At 40.1% G+C, this 21288-nt stretch overlaps 1 pseudogene; it reads right to left on the reverse strand.

Annotated features, from left to right (window-relative positions):
- Window positions 1-1576: 1576 nt before the first annotated feature.
- On the reverse strand, window positions 1577-13721 carry LOC116420706 (annotated as a pseudogene).
- Between the last annotated feature and the right edge of the window lie 7567 nt (window positions 13722-21288).

Here is a 21288-nt window from a genome sequence, read left to right on the forward strand (position 1 = left end):
TACAGGACAGAGAATGGGACAGAAAAGGGGGACCTCAAGAGATGGCCACCCAACACTCATCCCTGAAGTAATTTTGGAAATGAAATAATTGAATTCAATATGAATTAAGAACTTTCTTCCCTCCCACACACATCAGCAATCCAGAATCCTTGCTGGATCTCAACTTTGTCCTTGAAGGAGCAACAGACAGACCCCTATCAGTCTGGGGGCATCTATGAGTCTCCCCTAGATTCAGGGCAGATCTATGTGAAGGATGGCAGTTTCACAAAAATGAAAAAAAAATCCTACAGTCTTGGAATGATTGCTCACCCCCATCTCCCCAGAGTGGAGAATGCCCAAATCTGTTTCCAGTTTCTATTTTAAATACATTGCAACATGCAAACCCTGGTCATTGGACAAGCGATATCTCAGCAGATGGCCAAGATTATAGTTCAGAGACCTGGGAAATCAGGGGGCAAGCCCACCAAACCCCAAAATGGTGCTAGGACAAGGCCCCGGCTTCTCTGGGCCATGTTAACTCCAGCTGAGCCCAAATTGGCCCAGCCTGTCCCCCAGAAGCCAGTGTGAACAGCTTCCAGAACAGCCAACCTCCCCCACTGGCCTGGTTGGCTGCATTGGGCCCCGAGCAGCTCCTCCTCCTGCTCTTTGGTAATTTATAAACAAGGAAGAGATTAGAACAGGTTCTCCTCACTCTAAGTGGGAGGGGGGGGGGCGTTTCAGGAAAGGACATTTAAGAAGGTTTGGGTTCTCTTTGGCCGAATTCTCCAGTTACCCAGCAGTCTGATGGGGTAAACACAACAGGCTGATGGAAAGAACAAGATCTCGCTCTTCTCATTTGCTCTTCCAAAGGCTCAAGTGGAACGAAAATTATTTCCCCAGTTCCTTTTAGATTTGCATATTGCATTTATTTAATACCCTTAAAACCTACTGATGGTGCTGTGCTAGTCCCTAGGGCAAGGGTGCTTGTACCTTACAAGAGGACAGCCATCCACCCCAGACCGTCATCGTTCAATGCTTGTAAGTAAGGGGAAGGTGGGGAGAACTTGGTACTGGAAAGGAAGGTTGAGGCTTTACAGGGTGGCCAGGATATCAATAGATGGACAACAGTGGCTGTGACACTCCAGGGCACCTTCCAGGAAGGGCAGAATGTCAGGAAAGGAAAAGTTCTGGGAAAGGACTGAAAAATAATGAAAGGCTGAATTTGGGATTTACTCCTCAGGCAAAGGCAAATATATGGGCAATATTAAAGGGAATGACACGAGGTGTACAAGCTAATCTGGATGGCGGCGTGTTCCAGGGGTGAGAGGCAGAGGCACAGTGAAGGTTATTACTGTAATCCAGGCTTGAGGTGATCCAAAGCCTGTAGTAGGCCAGGGCTGCCAGAAGTCGGAGGGTTAGCAACTGGATTTGGGAAGCAATCAAGTGGTCAAAGACAAGGGTAACTTTGGTTTTTAAAGGTGCCACAGAGACAAACAGGAGAAACTGGGTTTGGGGGAGAATTTAAAAATAGCCTTAACTTTTACTCAACATGTGTGGCTGAAAAGACATGATGTCAAGAGAAATAGAGGAAGGCATCTGGCTTTAGTTTAAGAACAGCAAGCCACAATAGATACCAGGAGTTTCCTTCTTCTACAAGAGAAACCTGTCTTAGACAATGGTCTTGTGATCAAGGCACACATTTTTAACCAAAGCCTTTTTTTCAGCCCAAGCACAAAATGCTGTCAACTAACTTGGCAGCTCCATAGGGGTTTGAAAAGGAAAAAGTTGGGAGGCTGAGAAACAGAATAAGAAAGCAAGCTTCTGGCTGTGGACTGACAAATAGCCAATTTGTGCACTGGGAATTCTACAGTGGAGATGGTCTTGAGTAACAGTGAGATCTTCAGCTTAGGGGAAATAGCCATCATTATGTGCTAAGGAAAAACCACTGATCCCACATTTTACTCCTAGGAATAAAATGGATTGTGTCACACAGTTAGAAAAGAAGCCCTTTCTTCACAATAACCTTGAGGTGAGAAAGATCTGGCTCTCCAGATAGTGATGTTAAGTGGTTTCCTTTCCTAAGACCCAAGGATGGGGGAGGTGTATAGCAGGATCAGAATGAAACCCTTTCTTCCCCCTCCTTGACTATTAAAAGGGACCCTCTTCCAAACCCATATCTCAGATGCACCTTGGAGAACTAGGGTTTAGCTACTTGGTTTTGTACTGGGTATGACAGGTGGCTTCTGTGCATTGAGTATCTGGCATCTTTGTTGAGGAACTCAGACCAAGGAAAAAAAGGCTTCTAGATTCTAGGTTCTGTCCCCCATCATGAAGAGACAATTAACCCACAGCCACTCTCAGAATCATGGTGATTTAGCAGAAGCCAAGATTTAGGCAGTAGATCCTGGCAAAATCGAGATATCTCAAGCCCCTGGATCTCCTATTGGCAGCTTTGTGAAAGATCTGGGAGGAGAGAAGGATCTCTTTCCCTAGACAAACTATATCAGAACTCCATCTGGGTTCAACATTACTTTCCAGAAAGTAGCTGGAATGGGGCAGCAGTACCTGCAGCCACCCATCCCCAGGGCTAACCCTGGAAAGGGAGAGTAGCAGCAGGTCCTGAAATCAAAAGAAAGGATCGGAGGACACAAAGCTTGCCTGTATTACTAGGAGGAAGACAGAAGGAGTTAGTGGTAAAGCCGAGTATGGGTGTGTTTTTTGCTCCTCAAAGTTCTGCAGTGGAGTAACAAAAATAGGGCCCCTGAGAATGTGCTCAGATTCACTTCAGAAATGAAGATATAGCACATGTTCCATTAACCTCAGATTATTAAAAGTTAAACTGTCCCTCTAAGTAGGGTCCTGAGGGAATCGGAGGCAGGGAAGTTTGTCAGAAGAGGCAATGATGGACAGGTCACAGTTGACATGCCAGAGAGGGACAAACAAGGACTTGCTGACACAACAGAATGTGTATATAAACAGCCCATGATTTGGCCATTTCTGTCCAGGTCCCAGTGACACAAATAAGCTTTTGAAGGATGCCCAAAGATAGCTTTAATGCTGCTACTATGTGTTCATAAATTTCTAAGACACCTATGGTACTTAGAAGATCAAGTTTAAATTCTACAAAGAGATAGAATGAACTTATTCTTCAACATTGTTTTAGCAGATTTGTCTGGAGGAAAAGCTAATGTTTCAAAGGAGCAGAGGGGAATTTCTGGGCCTACCTTGTTAGAAACCAGATAGAGGAAGCTGGTATGGCTGGGTGCCCACTTTGACCCTATCTCTTTCCTGTGTGATGAGCTGCAGGGAACTACTCTGAATGGAAATGTTCAAAAGCTCAAGTCAATCTCTGGACCTCGTGATAATGGTGTTCTTCCCTATTCTAACCATGAGTGAGAAGCACATTGGAAGAACCTTGTATCCCCCTTGTGCTTTTGGGGTATTTTCACTTTCTATTTAACTGGTTTACAATTTTAAAAATATAAGCCTTCTCAGGAATTAGTTTCCACTGAGAGAATACTCCTGACTTTCTCCCCACCATCCCTCCCTGTTCCTCAGAACACTTGAACTGTTGAATTACATTTAATTACCATAAAATTTACCTTTAAAAACCACTGGGGCAGGAAGAAAAGGTGGTTTTAGAAATGGAAGAGCAAAGCTTTCTAAGCTAGAACAAGGCGGGTCTCTTCCCAGCAGGTCCCCACACTCGGGAAGAGGGGAGTCTGAGCTAAGCTGATGGGTGCCAAGATGGCCCTCATCACACCCTGCTCATCCAATTCTGTTTACACAAGGTGTCCCTGGAAAGGGGAGATTGCTTCTAGGGCCACGAAAAGAAACTTGAAGTCGCTTGGAAACGACCAATCAAAATAGTATGAAAACCAAATATAGGTTAAAAGTGAGGGGACTTAAATCCCATTCAAACTAACCCTAACCCTAAATTCACTTGTGGGCCATTAACCTAAAAAAATAATTTAAAAATATCTGGATAATCAGAATAACATGACAGAAACCAAGATTGGCAGGGGAGAAGCAGTACCTCATCTCAGTGGGTATCAATTCCCTTTCAGAGCAGAGGACGATCCTCTCCTTTGCCCCACCACCTAACTTAGTAGGAGCTTGGATGGCTCCTGCAATGAGAAGGATTTAAAGGGACATAGACAAAGGATGCTGGGGCTGGGTAGAAACTACTTGTATCTCAAATGAGTCTGAGGGGAGAAAATCTTGCCCTCCCTTCCTCCTCCCTGCATCTTCTCCAAAGTCATGGAATCAGTAAGGCTAATGGTCATCTTTAGAGCAAAGGAGACAAAGGAATAAGTTAACCCCCTACCCCTAATCCTTCTTGGAGAACTTCCCCCTTATGGCCATACTCTAGTAGACCCAGTTGCCCTTTCTACGTCCCTTTAAATAAGAAAAAAAAATCAAAGCATAATCATAACTGCTCTTGCTGCTACAAAATTGTTGTTCCCCCATTTTGGAGTAGGAGTTATTGCAATTAACACTAGCATTAGATCAAAGGAAACACGGTATTGGCACTGTCTCATTCCCCCAGTGCCCACTGCCTGCTCCCGCTGCCATCAGCAGCCACAGCCCCAGCCTTCCAACACCTCCTTGCTGTCCAGCTTGTTGCCAGTGTTCTGCTCATTGAACACAGGGCCCCCGTGTCTCATGAACTCGGTGGCCACCTTCACAAAGGCCTTCTCCACGTTGCTGGAGTCTTTTGCAGACTTCTCGATGGCACAGAGGATTTCATAACGGTTGGCCAGGAGCTGGGCTTTGCTCAACTGGACTTCCCAAAGGTCACTTAGGTCTGACTTGTTTGCAATCAGCAGTTGGACTATACTGGATCCTGTGTACTTTCTGACCTCCTCAATCCAGTGAGGCATAAAGAGGAAGGAATTCTTTTTGGTGATGTCATAGGCAAGGATGGCTCCATTGGCGCTTCGGTAATAGCTCTGGGTGATAGTCCGGAAACGTTCCTGGCCAACGGTGTCCCAGATCTGCAGCTTGACTCACTTTCCTTGAATCTCTAGAGTCTTCATGGTAAAATCCACACCGATGGTGCTGCCCTGGCGCTCCGAGAAACTGCCTGTCTTGAAGCACTGAATCACACATGTCTTGCCCACACTTGCATCCCCCACCAGCTTGAACAGGAAATCATACTGCTCGTTCGGCATCCCTGGGCCCGGCCCTAGCCCCAACATGGCTCCGACCCCAGGAGACAGGAGGGCACTGTGAGTGATGGAGATCAGAGCAGGAAGGCCAAGGTCTCCGCGCAAAGACAATGCTGGGCCAGTCCTTTCCACTGCTTTCTTTCTGCTCCTCCTCCCTACGACGTGGAGTCATAGCTATTTAGGTTGCTGTTGCCACCGCTGCACCTGCAGAACAGACACCCTTCCTGATCTTTCCATTGACTTCTTGCTTTGTACTCTTTGTGCTCTTCCTGCTCCTCTTTCCCTTCTATAGGTTTTCCACTTCACTTTTGTGTAGTTGTCTTCTAACTTACTCTGCAGGATGTGAAGATGGAAGTCAACAGTGTCCATTTCTTGTAGGAGGATGACATTGTCATCGTTATAGACATCATTGCCATTATCATGGCAGTGATTGTCACTTTGATCACTGATGCTGTCATGATTCTTATAGCTTTTATTAGAATAGTCATCTTTTCTGTCAGCACTGCTGTTGTTGCTGGTATAAGTCTGGTAGGCAGTTGGAAGGTCGGGATACATCCAAGGTATCTTGCAAATATTCCAAATGTCCTGGGACAAACTTGGGTAATGCGCACACCCCCCTCCTATATCTTCAAATTGGCATTCATTGAGAATGTGGTTTTTCTGTATAATTTTGTTACCTCCAAACAATAATAGTGAATGGGGGTCTGAACATGAAGTTTTTTTAGTCTTCTTAAAAGCTTCTTTCAAAAAGGGAGAAGCTGTCTTCCCTAGTGTCAAGACTTGCCTTGTGCCCAGCTAGCCACTTGGGGAAAAAAGAAAAGAAAAGAATAAAAAGGAGGATTCAAGGAAAACCCCAGAAATCGATGTTCAAATTGTGACCATCGACTCCTTGATAGCATCACTGCAAGTCACTGGCAGACTCTAGAATCTGAGTGCACATTGGCTGCCTGGGCTTTCTTGCTGGTATTGAAAATTGTCACCAGGTATTTCCAAGCTCTACAAAAGCAGGGAAAACAAGGAAAGCAAAAACAGGAACAGAATCTGGAGCAGGGCTCTGGTTCCAGCCTTTCAACAAGAGCAGGACTTGGGGAATCAAGGAAAGATTATCTTGAACCTCAAAGATTTCTTCATTAGAACTCTAATTTCTAGCATCTATTTCTGGGTCTCATGAAGTAGACATGGGGACACTATCGACCAAAGTGGAGCCTTGAAGATGAGTCTTCCTGATCTTTCTTTCCATTGACCTTGTGCTTTTCTTCCTGCTCCTCTTTCCCTTCTATAGGTTTTCCACTTCAATCACTTTTGTGTAGTTGTCTTCTAATTTGCTCTGCAAGATGTGAAGATGGAAGTCAACAGTGTCCATTTCTTGTAGGAGGATGACATTGTCATCGTTATAGACATCATTGCCATTATCATGGCAGTGATTGTCATTTTGATCACTGATGCTGTCATGATTCTTATAGCTTTTATTAGAATAGTCATCTTTTCTGTCAGCACTGCTGTTGTTGCTGGTATAAGTCTGGTAGGCAGTTGGAAGGTCGGGATACATCAAGGTATCTTGCAAATATTCCAAATGTCCTGGGACAAACTTGGGTAATGCGCACACCCCCCTCCTACATCTTCAAATTGGCATTCATTGAGAATGTGGTTTTTCTGTATAATTTTGTTACCTCCAAACAATAATAGTGAATGGGGGTCTGAACATGAAGTTTTTAGTCTTCTTAAAAGCTTCTCTCAAAAAGGGAGAGGCTGTCTTCCCTAGTGTCAAGACTTGCCTTGTGCCCAGCTAGCCACTTGGGAAAAAAGAAAAGAAAAGAATAAAAAGAGGATTCAAGGAAAACCCCAGAAATCGATGTTCAAATTGTTGTGACCATCGACTCCTTGATAGCATCACTGCAAGTCACTGGCAGACTAGAATCTGAGTGCACATTGGCTGCCTGGGCTTTCTTGCTGGTATTGAAAATTGTCACCAGGTATTTCCAAGCTCTACGAAAGCAGGGAAAACAAGGAAAGCAAAAACAGGAACAGAATCTGGAGCAGGGCTCTGGTTCTCCAGCCTTTCAACAAGAGCAGGACTGGGAATCAAGGAAAGATTATCTTGAACCTCAAAGATTTCTTCATTAGAACTCTAATTTCTAGCATCTATTTCTGGGTCTCGTGAAGTAGACATGGGGACACTATCGACCAAAGTGGAGCCTGAAGATGAGTCTTCCTGATCTTTCTTTCCATTGACCTTGTGCTTTTCTTCCTGCTCCTCTTTCCCTTCTATAGGTTTTCCACTTCAATCACTTTTGTGTAGTTGTCTTCTAATTTGCTCTGCAGGATGTGAAGATGGAAGTCAACAGTGTCTATTTCTTGGAGGTTGACACTGTCATCGTTGTAGACATCATTGCCATAATCATCATGGCAGTGATTGCCACTTTGATCACTGCTGCTGTCATGATTCTTATACCAGCAACAACAGCAGTGCTGACAGAAAAGATGACTATTCTAATGAAAGCTATAAGTCTGATAGGCAGTTGGAAGGTCAGGGATACATCAAGGTATCTTGCAAATATTCCAAATGTCCCGGGACAAACTTTGGGTAGCATAGGAAGCAAGGTGAATTCTTCCTCAGCTCTCTTCACTGCCACTGTTCTCTGGATCACCTGTAACTGCCATGGTGGCATCTATGGCTAACATGGAGCCTGAGGAAATGTCTTGATTGTCTTCAGAGAGGTTTCCTGATTCCTTCTCTTTCTGCAGTTCTTTCTCCCTCTTCCACAGCTTTGTCACTTTTTTCTACAGTTTTTTTGAAATAGTGAAACATCTCTACCAGGTTGAGAGAGTGCCTTTTCCTAGAGGTTATGACTTTGATGTCCTCCCAAAAGGTTTTTCAGCCAGGAATACAGTGGCAGTAGGAATCTCTTCTTTGGGCTGGAATCCTATTCTGCTTTTACTTCAAAGCTTTTTTGATCTATGGAAAAAAGTCTTGTCTCTTACCTGAATGATAGTGGAATTTATTTTTCTCTTGGCTTGGTGAACTCCTAGAAAGATGAGTTTTTAGAGGTCAAAGATCATTTCATAAATCCCTAAGGAGATGCCTTCCAGAATGTTTGCATGAGGCTGCAGCTATAAAAAGTAGTTTTAATATTTGCTCTTGCTTCTGTCAACTCTTCCAGTATAAAGTATATCTTCAGTATAAAAAAAAAAAGTCTGGGTCCCCACAGCCTCTTCTCCTAGGATAGGTTCAAAATACCTTTACTTAAAGGACATCAGTGACAGCTAAGATTTATTCTTTATGCTTACTCTTCAGTAAGATTGGGCTCTATTCAAAGAAGCCCAATAGACAAATTTAGAGAAATGAAAGAAGTCTTTACCACATCTTTCTCCCAACTTTTAGCACTGGGCCTTGTTTCTTGATTTGATAAGCAGCTGCCACACCTTTTAGTTATACTTCCAGATAGTGAAGATTTAGAAAATCCACACATTCTTGCTTGACATTTACCTTTCCCACCTGTCCTATTAGCTCTCGCCAAAATGAGATGTCAGTGACTATAACTTATGCAAAAGCAACATGATTTTAGACCAATGATGTATCCCTAGGGCCTTCTATCCACAAAGAACAAAAATGGGAGAGGACAAGAAGTTGCCTTCACAGGCTCCATCACACTCTTGGCACTATTATAATTAAATCAACTTGAAGATCATCTGTAAGATTTTTCCCCCAACTCTAAGATTCCACAAGAAATGCACAATGATTACACAATTCAAGAGACATTTCTGGATTCCTAATGACCCATTCTCTCTCACTCAAGCAGAAATCTCCTTATAGATCTCTTTACGAAAGATTTATATGTATCAGGCCAGGATTTAGATATTTCTGATTTTGGTCTCCTTTGTAGCACAATAGGAGCTGTCCTAAAGATATAAAAATGAGTTTGAAGTATTTACTCTTTATGGGCATAAGGTTTACTATAGAATCTGTTCAGGTACCATTACATTAACTGACCTAATGATCAACCTCATAAAGGGCAACCATCAAAGGATTCCCTTAGCGGTTTTTCAATGTTTTAGATTGCATTTAGAATCTGTCAGGTCCCTAAAAGAGGCAGGAAGTTCACTGGAATTTTCAGATCCTCATAGAAGGAAAAACCTGTCTCCAAATAAGTATTTTCTTTAGTTCTATGGAAACATACCTTCCCAGAAGTCTGTTTTCAAGAAACCATGGCATAAGAGGAGGCTTTTGCTTCAGCATTACATAGAGGGTTTTTGTGTCATGGGAGAATTTAGGTGACTAACCCTTGGATCATTCATAAAGTTTTAGTCACTGTCATCTAAGTTACCTATCATAAAATGTGTTAGTAAAACTCCTTGGGCTCCTATTTTAGAAAACCTTAGGGAAAGATTTGTCTTAGAATATATTTATGCAGAACATGGCAACTGTCTAGAGAAGGCTTTGAGTCCAATTGATGTTAGAAGCCCATGCTTTAGTCAGTTTCTTTACCCTCCCCCTCCTAATTAAAAAGAGCTTATAACAAATGGAAGGAAAGATCACATAGAAATAAAGCATATTTCTAGAATTGTAGCTCAAGATGACCTGCAGTTAGGTAATACGTTGGAGTCCTGCTCCTGTAGTGAGTTGAAGGATTTATTATACCATTATCTCAAGTATCTTTTTCCCAAATACCTTTAGTTTCCTTGTAGACATTTTCCTGTCCTAAGTTCAAAGCTTTAGATTTTAATCCAAAGAGTGTTTGCATTTTGCTTCAGTCACTAGATTTTTAATTTATTATATTGACAAGCAGTCTCTGCTATTTCAATAAGAGTTTTGGTGAGCTAAATTACTGTAAGACTCAAAACCTGGGATGGAGTCTTACCTTCTGGCCCTCTACAGTGGTATATAATAGATGGAGCAAAAGATTTGAAGTCAGAAAGACTGACCTGAATTTGAATCCCGAGTTACACTGGCAAGTCATCTGACCTCTCTAACATATTAAGCACCTACTATAACCAGATACCAATGTAAGTGTTGCAGATACAAAGGAAGGCAAAAGATAGTCCTTACCTTTAATCTTACAATCTGAGGGAGATGACAGACCAATAAATATGTACAAACAAGCTTATTTACAAGATAAATGGGAAAGTCGGCATAGAAAAGGCACTAGAATTAAATGACATTGACAGACTTCCTATGAAGATGTAGTCTTAGTTGGAACTTAAAGGAAGCTAGGCATGGTTCAATAGGCATAGTTGAGGAGAGACAGCATCCCAGACATAGATTACAGGATGACAGGGAGCAATCTGTTGGAGGATATGGGATAGTGTGATTGCTTGTTTTTGCAGGTAGGGGAACTGGCTTTGGTAGGGAGGTCTCTTTCATATGAGACAAGGTTGGAAGAAAATAGTGGTAAAGACTGAGATTGAGGAAGAAGAGAAAAGAGCTTACTGCAAATGGCCTCAAATTTTTTCTGTAAAATAAAACAAGGCTCTCGGCTAAGCATGGAAAAGATAAGAAACTGAAAGTTCTGAGGAAGGATATAAAGATTGAGAAGACTCACTGTGGAAAGTGAGGAAAATGAGTTGGAAGGGAAGTGTAGGATCATTGAGTGTCAATGATGACCCAGTAGGGTTATGTGATAGATTTGTAATGGAATAATGTATGATTCAACAAATGTATGATTTTTTTCTTTACCTTTGTTCAGCTTTGTATGTATGAGGTGCGAAGATAGCAGGATTGAGACTGAGGTTTGAGAGCAAAATCTGATCTGCTGATTGGTTAGGAACTTGGTTGGAGCTTGACTAACAAATTTAGTTCTACCTTGGCTTCTTTCCAAGGTATCAGGATAGCAGGAAAAAAGGAGAGTGGCTAGTGAAGAAGAGATGGCCTGGGGAAAAAACTGAGGAAGTCAAGGAATTAGAGGTCATGATATAGACAAGAACTAGGGTTTAGTAAAGGAAGAAAATGGTTGGAACTGATCTCTAATCATCTAAGACATGATCTCTACTCTAATCTATTTGTTGGAACTGATTATCTCAACAAGTGAGTTAAAGGAAATGAGAGAACTTGTATCTGGTACCAGAGAGTATAAAAACAAATTGTTTAAATAAATATTTTTTGCTATTAAATCTTTCTGAAATTTGATGATATTAAGCCAAATAAGTTTCATGGATTAAAAAAAAATCAAACATAATGGTTAGAATTAATCAGGTTCGAGTATGGCCAAGTTGAGGTTTCTTTATTCTATCTCTCAAATTATTTTATGTAACTTGGAGATTTTTTTATTAGGTCTTGAGTGCTGAACAAACGTTTTTGGTTTCTTTGTACCCATTGATGGACAAACTGGGAAGGAAATGAAATTCTTCCATTTATAGCCCGAGTCAGACTAACATAAGGAGTCAGGGTGGAAGTTTGGGATAAAAAGTAGGAACTCTGCATATTTCTACAAGGTTGATCTAGAATTTGCTTACACCTGGATACAGGTTCAGATTTGGAGAATAGGGACTTTCATTGATTTTTTTTTTTCCATATGAGTTCTCTCGCATGGAACACATTGGCATGACCTATACAACTTGAATAGGTCAAGCATGACTTGAATCCAGTTCTTCTAGTTTCGAGACTGGCTCTGTTTTATTACTAGGATGCCTTCAGTACCATGGACAGGGAACAATAATCCTAGTCTGTATCACTGCCTGACTTGGAGCTGGAGGAAATGAGAAGAAGGCTTGATGGAACAAGCCCTGGTGGGAAATAGAAATGTTGACCTGGAAGGCCTCTCCAAAATGGAAATTCTGGAAGATATGTCCCAACTTCTTTTTAGTCACTTCTGGGGTTCCACTGATTTGAAGAATAGGTGATGGCAAATCGGACTCCCTTTTTCTTTTTCAAAAGTCTGTCTTCCTCTTTTGACTTTCCCTTTGAGATCTTAGCTCTCAACAAGCTTTTGCTGATGTAACTTGTTGAAGTTCACAACAACGGCCCAGATCATTTTCTTCAAAGGAGTCATAAAAGCCCGGAGCAGGCTTATTTTCAAACAAATTCAGAAGAAGGAGTCTATTATAATGCTGAAATTCCATGCCAGCCACTCCAAGTTCTCTGCTCTTCTGGTGGGCAGCTAGGCACCTCACTCTTTCCAATTGTTTCTCTCTGGCTTTCCTCATGCCCTCATTTCCCTGTGTGTTTTGCCAGGCAGGCTCTTACTTTGGAGAGCATTTCCAGTTCATCCTCATCCATATCAGTGGGATTTGTTTTCCAATGGGGATTGATCTCTCCAGGTCAAAGTTTTTTGCAGATCATCTGCCTTCTGTCCTTCCCTGTCCCTTTGGGCAGCTTTGTCCAGAAAAAATTTGTAATGCTCCAAGCCCTGAGCAGCTGTCCTGCCGAAGAATAGGGCAATGGTGCTCTACTGGGCTGGTGTTGATTTGTCATCAGCTTTTCTTCTCTGATCCATGTTTTTCAATGCTCAGGTCCAGCCATTCAGTCCAGTGGGCCTTGTACTGCCTTACAGATTGCTGATGCAAAAGAGAAGCAATCCATGCCCACTGGTTCCTGCAGGATTTCATGAAGCTTTTTTGAAAATTTCATCTTCAGCTTTCCTCCAGACACACCCATTGATCAGAATATGAGGCATCTTGTGGAATGCTGAGTGCTTGGGCAGCTAACTACAGAGATTGGGAGGACATGGAAAATGGGAAATGGCCCCCAAACTTAAAGTGAACTCTTCTTTAAAGGACAAACTAGGGCTTCCAAGAATGGGTGGTGAATTTGTCTAATTAGGCTTCAAGCACACAGTGGAACTGCTGGTGGCAGAGAGCTAGTCCAAGGAGGTCAGCCTGGGACACTTCAGCTCTGTGAGTAAGGGGGGAAATCCAAAAATAGATTTTTCTATAAATATCTACCTTGTAGTCATCAAAAATTCAATGAAGAGGGCTCTGGATTTCTCTCAGCTCTCCATCCTTCTCGAATTGTTGTCTCTATTAGGCAATAATCAAGTCGTCGGATGCTCTATCACATCTGATATTTGAAATTTTCCTTCGCTATCTAGCAACTCCTTTCTTGTATGACTAGAAAGTGTTCATCATTTTAGTTTTCTTAACTCCCAAAGAATTAATAATACAAGAGAAGCAGGATCTCTTGTTGCTTGCGTCATTTATACTAATGACTATAATTTTTGTATCTTGTGTGGTCCAGATTTCACTGAATATTTTAACCAGAGGCATTTCTCCTCGTTAATGTCAATCAACAAATGACCACTTTCTGGGACGAAGTGTTCAACTAGATTCAAATCCACCCAACTTTGCCGTCTTCTAATGCACAGCTTCTTAAACTGAGTGGTATCTCATATAGGGTCTCACAACTGAATGTGAAATTATGAATTATCAGTAAATGTCTGATTTGTATATCTATTTTATAGGCTTATGTAACTGGGGTCATGTAAAAACTGATCAAGTTGAAATGGGTCCTGAGTGGGAAAAGTTTAAGAAGCCCTGCCTTACTCTATTTTTTTTTCCATTTTGTCAAATCAATTTTATAAGAAGTTATGAATTTCATTTAGTCTATTTTGTAAGGAGTCTTCAAATTATTTTTTTCCAAATTCTCTTGCAATATTCTCATTTTCTTTCCCCATCTTTCTTCTAACTCTTTAAGATCCTTTTTGAATTCTTCCAAAAGGGCTCTGTGAGATGGGCACCAATTCATATCATCCTTTGGGGCTTCATCTGAAGATGATTTGCTTTTAGTATTCTTGGGATATGAGGTTTACTATTTTTTTCCCCACTAAAAACTACCTATGGTCAGTTCGTTTTCCCTTTCTGCTCATTTTTTTTAAAAGGTTGACACCTGCTTTTAGGACAAATAGGAGATTGTCCAAGCTTCCTCCATAAGCAACAGTGGCTGTGCTGGGTCAGTGCTGAATAACTTCCAATGTTGGGTAGGCGTGGCCAAATTCTGTTATTCTGGGGGTTCAGAAATTTATTATCTGCCTATTGTGTTTGTTATCTTGCAGTTAATCTGCTTATTCAGCAGCTTGCAACCAGGGCAGAGTAGACAACACTGCTGTAGATTCCCCAGTTCTTAGACCTGGGTCTCTGCACTGGGCTGCCTCCTCCGTGCTGGTTGAAACGGATCTTTTTTCAAGTTTTTCCAAAGTATCTTCTGCTGGAAATGTTACACTCCAAATATTGGTTCTTTCACCTCAAAAACCATTTGAGAGGCTTGATTTTGTTGTTGATTTTGAGGGACATCAGGCAGAGCTCAGATTGACCTGTCTCCTTTCCATCATCTTGATTGCTCTTTCTAGTCAATATTTCTTGATCCTTCATTCTACAGCATTCTTTTGACTTATTAAGAAAGTAAACATAATATCCCCACCAAAAGAGAAGGCTCTGATTTCTTTATTTGTAAAAATTTGGTACAAAACAAAATTATCCTTTATTGGCTGTTGAATAAGCATTTAAATGATAGGGGTAAAGGAACTTAGAGATTATGATCTGAGTCCTTGTGTATTATGAGGTCTGGTCTAACAAAATAGTGTGTGTAAAACTTAGCCATATATACCCCTTATCAGAAGTACAAGTGACTAATATGAATCTCCATAAACCATCAATAAACTTTTGACTCTTTCTAGCCAATGCAAGTTGAGGTCCTATAAATCTAATTATTTCAAAATCTTGTGAGATTTTGCCAAAGACATGAGAGCTAGACCGGATGATGATCATTTGTAGGGTCACTGTGGAGAAGCTGAAAGTTGAAATTCATGGAGTTAACTGTTAGCTAGTGAGAAACCAATGACTGCCATAAAGTCATGGGTCCTGAAGTTACTTATCCTCAACAACCTGAGGATATCTGTTGCCTGGATCCAAATGACAATTTTCAAACACACTCTTTCGGAGAAGATTGGGGATATTTCAGAAGTTGCTCCAGTTCACTGGAGTTCCATTGTATTCCTCAGTGGGCAGTTAGTTGGGTTTCTTGCTCAGGAGTATTTACTAAAGAAACAGAACAATGCAGTCCTACACAAAAGATAGCATCTTTCTTCTTGGAAACTAGATGTTTATGTCCTCAAAGGTTGAGTCAATGACATAACATGGTCCAACCCACCATGAACTATAAAGTCAAAATTCTGAAATGTAAACTGGAATGCATGTCCTACAAAATAGCCCTCTTTTACTAATCTCTAACTTGACAGAAAGCTCCCATATGAAGCCTGAAGAAGGAGTTAATAACCTAACCTTCAAAGAATATAATCTTCCTTGGTATCACTTTGATATCATTTAATGTTTTAGACTGCTTCCAACATACTATGGGGAAAAATGCATTTTAGCTTCAAGTATTAATTGAATTTTCATCTCCTATTCACCCAACCTATCATGGATCAGCATTCTTCAAATCCCCTCCCTACTCCAGTCACTAGACACCTTTCTTTCAGAATTTCCAAGAAAAATTTTATTGTCCCTAATAACTTGAAAAGTAAGCACATTCTTATTTTTCTTGATTGGCAAATTTCAAGGAAGAAAAACTCATTTTTGCCTTCTTTATAAAGTGGGCTATATTGGCAGCATCTTTTCAGTGAATGCAATTAACTGTACATCTATACATAAAACTGCCTTGCCTATGGTCAAATTGAGAAAACAGCTCAGAAACTTCATTACTGTAAGAAGCTAATCACTGTTGTCTTAATCATCAATATGTTACCTGAACTTCCACAGTTGTCATCCTCTGGTACTGTCCAATATGCAGGAAGATTCTTAAAACTGGTCTAAGGAACAACTGAGCAATTTTAATTGCCTCCAAGGGAATTTCTGCTAGGGGAAAAGTCACAAGTCTGGGAATTTGCCTACTTATAAACAGAAATTTATAAAGCATCTATAATATGCCAGACACTCTAAGTACTGGGCATAACAAGAAAGACAAAAAAACCATCTGTTCTGTCAAAGCCCCCTTAATGGAGATGAATGGGGCAGCTGGAAGGGGCTTAGAGGGCACAACCCTTAGGTTGGAGCCAGCTCTAAAAGGGTTTCAGGATCATATACCCAAATATGGCAGCTTTCCATCAAAGCCAGAAAGCTGTGGATTCCCAAAGTGGCCTGCTGATCACAACAGAATAGCCTTTAAATGAAGTTAAAGGAGATGGCAGTATCACCAAAATTTAAATCTTAGTTGTCGATGGCATAAAACCCATTCCTTCCTCCATTATCCTTCTTAGCTCTAAAATTGGGAAAGTTCCTCTTTGAATGACACATTTGCTGAGATACCTGGGGCTTTGAGAAACTTCAGCTATACCTACCTAGTCCCTATCCCTGGCAGACTTTGTTTTCCATCTCACCTACCAGAGGTTTTAGCTGAAATGTGAAAAAAGCCAGGGAACATAGATGGGGAGTGGAAATTGCAGAGATGGGCTAATATGAAGTATCTTATATGAAGAACAGCAATGAGGTCACTGTCATTAGATGCTATCTGGGTCCAGATGGCTCTATCTTTTTAACAACAGAAAAGGCTCAAAGGAATGGAGGACTAGTTGGAGGATTTCCTACAGAGCTGACTGTAGGTAAAATCTTATTAGACAGAACCTCTGAGTTGGCTACTACTATTCCATATGCTTCTTTTCAGAAATATTGCTAAATGAGGTATATCATGTATAAGAGATGAGTCTGAGAGCATAGATTCCTAGAGAATATACTTGCATCAGTTTCTGCAGTTTTCTAAATTATCTGCTGACATAAATCTGACAATTCCTACTCAGAAGAGAAGCCAGCCAGGATTAGCGAGTTAAAACCCATTGAGCAAGTGGCTGGACTTTGGGAATTTGAATGGTTCAGTTTTTTGGCTAGATGCCTCAAGCAGCTTCCATGACAGTCTCCCCCAGATCATCAGGGTGCAAAAGCTGAGCTGGGACTCCTCTTCACAGGCCAAAAAAGTACCCTAAGGCTTTCAGAGAAATTATTGGGAGCCTGAGTTTTGTGTATAGAATGAGCCAAATCTGGCTCTTGGAGTCTTTTTTTTTTTTTTTTTTTTTAATCAACCTGGGATGGATGGTGGGAAACTTATCTACCTATAAGCCTTGTAAGACTTCCTTGGTTCCACCTGACTTTCTCCTAACTTTCTATGGAGACTGGGTTTGTTAATCTTTCCTTTCTCAATGTTTTGAAGTCTGACATGAAAGCTTCCTCTTATTTCCAAAGAGTCCCAACCCTCCCACATGTGAAGGAGGAAAAAAAACTCTTCCTTGTAGAACATTAATAGATAAAAACTACTTTTGGGTTTAATTACTGTGATCTGGTTTCTGTGAATTTTGAGGATTCTTGGAGATATGATCCATGAATACCATCCACTCAACTGAAGGATTAGGGGTGCCTGTTAAATGTGGATTGGATATGTGGCTGGATTCTGAGTCACAAATTCAAAGTTAATTATGTGTTATCCTGATAAGGAGATTTAATATAAGTAACCTGATATTAGTATCCTATTATCGGGAACATGAAGAGAGTAAATCCTTTCTTCCCTTTCCCCCCCCCCCCACTCCTCTCCCTGCCATGGATCTCTAACTTTAGATCTTATAGTACTCATATTTTACCCAGTGCATATACCTACTAACAGCATAATTGGAGTGATTCTATTCCTATCCATGTGTAGATGGCGAGTTTAAAACAATGACATTCAGTGTGACAGTTTTGGGTATAGTGAGAGATTCACATAACTTTAACTGCTTGCAACAGAGGCAATGATTCGCATTTTTTTGGGGTACTTCAGGGTTTAGGGTACTTAGATAAACATAGTTGTACTGGATAGTTTCTCAGTTCTTAAGTAAGAATCCTTCAAGTAGTCACCTAGTCTTTGAAGACATGCAGTGAGATAATCTGGTAACTGAAGGAGTCAGTATGCTGCTCTTTTGAATTGTTATAATTGGGCTTGATAAGGAAAAAACCACACAATTAATTTTCCTTGAAGCTTCTACACAGTTCTACTCTCTATGATTAAGAATATATCTAGCCATTCAAATTATTGAAGTGTTTTCATATGGTTATGTCTTATTTAGACCAAACTACATCTCAAATCACTAAGTAGCTGTCAAATGACATGATCTCAATTCTTTTTTTTATTGTAGCTTTTTATTTACAAGTTATATGCATGGGTAATTTTACAGTATTGACAACTGCCAAATGTTTTGTTTCAATTTTTCCCCTCCCACCCGCTATCCCCTCCCTCCCAATAGCAGGTTGACAGATACATGTTAAGTATGTTAAAGTATAAATTAAATACAATATAAGTATACATGTCCTAACAGTTATTTTGCTGTACAAAAATAATCAGAGTTTGAAATAGTATAATATTAGACCGTGAAGGAAATCAAAACTACAGGCGGACAAAAATATAGGGTTTTGGGAATTTTATGTAATGGTTCATTGTGAAGATTTTTCTGGAGGCAGCCTTAGTTTCAGTTATAATCAATAATTACTCCAAAATGCAGCCAGCTGGTAAAAATGCAAACGTTTATTTCTCCTTCCAAAATAGCCCGGTTAGTTAAGGCCTAACTCTCTGCTTGGTTCCAAGAGATCTTGCAGCTTTGTCCTTGGCTTCTACCTCTGCTTTCTTCAGCCTCCAGCCAGCACCAAGTTGGAAGATGCAATGAATCTCTTGCCTCGAAGATAGGGCTTGTGGGTTCCAAGAGCTCTCTCCAACTCCAAGTAAAACTCTCTCTCTCTCTCAAGCTCCCAGAGTTTCTAGTAACTCCTCAAGTAACTAACTCAAGTAAATCCCCAAGCTCCAAGAGCTCCTCTATATATGTGATCTCCCAAAGGTTAACTCTCCCTTCTGGAGAGAGGGATTCTGGGTTATCTCCCAGAGTGTTCTCTGGGCCTAAGGGGGGAGGTGTGAATTCAGATCTCATACTAAGTCCTGAACTCTCCCAAATGTGTGAACTCCATTGAGTACTTAGATACTTATGAGCTCTCTAAAGGTGTGAACATAAGCATTGTTTACATCAGTTCCCCTTAGTATCTTGTTTCAAGTTCTGGCCCAAAATATCTCTTTCTAAGATCAAATCAATTCCAATGGCTTAACAATTTGTAAAGATTCCAACAGTTCATAGTCATCTCCCAGAGTTCTTTGGCTGGGTGTAACTGGTTCTATTCATTACTGTTCTATTGGAGCTTCTTTGGTTCATCTTATTGCTGGAGATGGCCATGTCCATTAGATTTCATCATCGTATAGTATTGTTGTTGAAGTATATAATGATCTCCTGGTCCTGCTCATTTCATTCAGCATGGCTTTGTGTAAGTCTCTCCAGGCCTTTCTGAAATCCTCCTGCTGGTCATTTCTTACTGAATAATATTCCATAATATTCATATACCACAATTTATCCAGCCATTCTCCAATTGATGGGCATTCACTCAGTTTCTGGCCACAACAAAGACCTACCACAACATTCGTGCACGTATAGGTCCCTTTCCCTTCTTTAAGATTCATGATCTCAATTCTACTGTATTTGTTTCTTTGAGCACTTTTTCACCTTACCCCAATAGCTTCCACAAAATATGGAGACTAGAAATGAATAGTGTTTCAGTGTGTTTCAGTGTGGACTGTTTAAAATAGAAAGTATGTAGAAGAGCCTCTATTGCACATGTTTCTTACTTTGACCCAAAATCTTAGTTGATTTTTTTTATCATATTTGGTCATATTGAACCTGAAATTCTCTAGAGTCTTGTGATCCTTCATAGTATTTAGCTATGTCCTTTAGCCTATACTTTGATGTTTTTTTTTTTAACCCAAGTATAAGACTTTACATTTTATACCTATTCAATTAATGTAAAATCTAGCATTCTAGCCTCTTTATATCTTTGAAAAAGATATAATTATTTCTAAATATTATCAGATTCCCAAAGATCTAAAAGACATGGAATTTTTATTTTTGAAATTATTCAAATATAAGGATAATTAATACTAGAAGAAATATCAATTAAATTTTTTCAACTCTTTCTCAATGGGGAGAAAAAGAAACAAAACCCTTTAAAATAGCATAGTTAAGCAAAAATATTCCCCTATTGACCTCTCAATTTGAGGTACATAGCATTCTTCATTGGGCCTCTGTGATTCACTGATCATTGTACTGATCAGTTAAGATTTTCAAGTTTTCTTTATAATATTATAGTATAAACTGCCCTGAGTCGTTCACTTCATTCTGAGTTAATATATACAAATCTCCCCAGCTTTCTCTGAAAGAATCTTTCATTTCTAATATTAAATTCATATCATGATTTGTTCAATCATTCCCCAATTAAAGGGAACCCCATTAACTTATAGTTTTTTAATAGAAATACAACAAAAAGGGTTGGTACACATATGCATATATAGAAAGAGCAAATATACCATATGTACTTTAACATAAAATTTTCCTTTTTTATTCATTAGTCTAATAATATTATCTACTATGGGAACATAGCTCCAAATTCCAAAATTTCTGAAGCACCTTCATTAGAGGGGAAAATGTTAAATAGCATAGATTCATTTACAAGTCCCTGGGTTACACCACTAGAGAGCTTCTGAAATGGTCATCAAATTTGTAATGACTTTTTCAAATTCTTCTGGGCAATTAGTTGCATCTAATTGTTATCTAGCTCATATTACTCTATTTTTTTGTCACACACACACACACACACACACACACACACACACACAATGGCAGACTTGGTCAAGCTCTTTGCTGACACTCAGATAAAATAGTACAGCTTTCCCCTGATCTAACCATGCAGTGACTCAAAGAAATTTTTCCTCCTTGTGTAACTTTTTCTCAAAACAATACTATCTTCTTTTTTAAGTTTGTGTTCAGAAAAGGAAATAATCAAAATCAGAAATCACAATTTATAGAAAATTAAGCTTGATTCATTCCTAGCAAAATTTTTATTTTTTTCCCTTATGCCATCAAGAATGGGAAAGGTACCACAAGACTTTATTTTTGATGGATGGCAGATGGAATTTTTGAATCATTAGAATGGCAAGTACCCCTATTTTTAAAAAATCTTTCAAAAATCACTAAGAGTACTTTTGGTACTTTAAAGAGATCTGGGTCCAGTGGCTAAAATAATTTACTTTGTGTAGCAACTCCCTTTGGAGCCATTTTTTCTCAACTTTCCAGTTGAAAGATTATTCTCCTTGGCAGAGAGA

The sequence above is a fragment of the Sarcophilus harrisii genome, chromosome 1, assembly GCF_902635505.1.
Source record: "Sarcophilus harrisii chromosome 1, mSarHar1.11, whole genome shotgun sequence".
In the NCBI taxonomy this organism is placed as follows: Eukaryota; Metazoa; Chordata; class Mammalia; order Dasyuromorphia; family Dasyuridae; genus Sarcophilus; species Sarcophilus harrisii.